This window comes from Suncus etruscus, chromosome 20, assembly GCF_024139225.1.
Source record: "Suncus etruscus isolate mSunEtr1 chromosome 20, mSunEtr1.pri.cur, whole genome shotgun sequence".
Taxonomy (NCBI): domain Eukaryota; kingdom Metazoa; phylum Chordata; class Mammalia; order Eulipotyphla; family Soricidae; genus Suncus; species Suncus etruscus.
Window position 1 is genome coordinate 7,592,416 of NC_064867.1, and position 2,188 is coordinate 7,594,603.

The following is a 2,188-nucleotide window of genomic DNA, read 5'->3' on the forward strand; positions in this document are numbered from 1 at the left end:
AATGATACTGAAACTTTGATAAGGATTGTATTGGCTTCATATATTATCTTGGGTAGCTTTCATTAGCAGGATTATGTATTTTGACTATTTTTTTTGTTTTTTGGGCCACACCCCACAGTGCTCAGGGGTTACTCCTGGGTGTCTGCTCAGAAATAGCTCCTGGCAGGCACGGGGGACCATATGGGACACCGGGATTCAAACCAACCACCTTTGGTCCTGGATCGGCTGTTTGCAAAGCAAACGACTCTGTGCTATCTCTCCAGACCCTATTTTGTCTATTTTTTTTTTTTTTTTGGTTTTTGGGCCACACCCGGTAATGCTCAGGGGTTACTCCTGGCTATGTGCTCAGAAGTTGCTCCTGGTTTGGGGGACCATATGGGACACTGGGGGATCGAACCGCCATCCGTCCAAGGCTAGCGCAGGCAAGGCAGGCACCTTACCTTTAGCGCCACCGCCTGGCCCCTATTTTGTCTATTTTTGATGACATGACAGTTCTGATAATTTTTAAGTAATCACACAAATAGTTTTTAATCAGCTAGATTTCATTTACTTTGTATTATAAAAATGAATTTGATCTAAACTTCCAAATATAATGAGTAGAAGGATAATACAGGAGTTAAATCACTTGACTTCTGTTCAGTTTGATCTCCAGTACTATATATGATCCCTGAAAGCAGAAATTATCCTTGAGTGCAAAATTCAAGAATAACCCCTGAGCTTTACCAGGTATGGCCCATCCTTCACCCCTCAAAAAAACTTGCAAATTTCAATGACAAGAATATTGAGTTGATTATAGCATATTTTCTTATTAATTTCCTGATTATCAAAAGGTTTGTGGCTATTGGAGACTGGTTAATATTGAAGTTTAACACTTGTGGGGGGGAGGGGACTCTCAAACATGAAACTCATGGGGTTCAGAAGTCACTCTAAATCATATATGATCAATAGACCCAAATGATCCCATATTTGGGACTATTGGTGTTGGGAACCTCCAAGTTTACATCAACATCACTTGGGGCAATAGGTTATGTGAGAAGTGGAATCCTGGCCTTATGTTATCATCCCCACCCTGAAAAATTTTACACATTAAATAAAAATAATTCAAGTATGTGGATGGTAGATTTAAAGCACGTAGCTAGTGGTAAAGCACGGGGTCAGCATGAATGAGCTCTGAGTTTGATTTCAACATTCCGGTCATTGCCAATGTTTAAATATCTGTTTAAAATGAAAAAAGTACTCATCACCCCTCCCGCCCAGGCTAGGTTGGCAGCTCAGCTTCCCTCCCGGCCTGGTCTCACCCACCCCAGCAACTTAAGTGTTGGGGGCCACGAACTTTCTCATCGTGCCCGCACCACAAAAGTAAACTTCGGGGGAAGGACAGCCTCGAGATTCCCCAGATACTAATGGGGAAACAGAAGTGGCCATCAATGGCAGATTGGGGGAGGCCGAAAGTGAGAGAGATCTTGGTCATGGAACCTAGTGATAGTACCAGCACCATCACGGAAGAGCCTGGCAGTCTGCAAGACTTGGTGAAAACCCTGGACTCCCAGACCTGCACCTTTATTGTGGGTGCTCAGATGAATGCCAAAGAATCTAAGGAGCACATTGCTGCCTCTGTCAGCATTCCCTCTGAAAACACAACGGGTCATCTACCAGGTTGAGTTCTTCAGGTTGATAAGAAGCTCCAGGAATACAGTGTTGGGGGGAAATGTTATTCACTTGGTGGAATGGGCTCCTTCTCACTCAGCTCCCTTCTGGAGCATCGTCTGGGACAGGGTCTGCCTCAGCTACTCATGGTGGGGAACCCCTACCTGGTACTCGGGGGCCTGGGGCCTCTGCTCATGACCAGAATGCCAACATCTATGTCATGGTTGGAACCTTCGACTCCCTAGTGACTGCTCTGCTGTGGATGGATGTTCACATCAACATTGAACTGGCCCAGATTCAGAGTGAGCCTCATGTACGACTGGTGATGATCAGCACATGAAGGTCAGCACATTATACAAATCTGTACATTTGTGTCATAGTAAAGAAATCTAGTATTGATGAAAAAATATATATATTTAATTTTATGAGTAATATTATAAAAGTAACTAAATTTTAAAAGCAAATTAACTAGTATCAAATATAATTTTGGTCTTAAGTTCTAGGTGTAAAAATGCATCAAATGTCTTTAACTATATTTTAT

General features: G+C 42.7%; 1 pseudogene; it reads left to right on the forward strand.

The window, feature by feature from the left end:
- Window positions 1-1,469: 1,469 nt before the first annotated feature.
- Window positions 1,470-1,987, forward strand: LOC125998200 (large proline-rich protein BAG6-like; annotated as a pseudogene).
- Window positions 1,988-2,188: the final 201 nt, after the last annotated feature.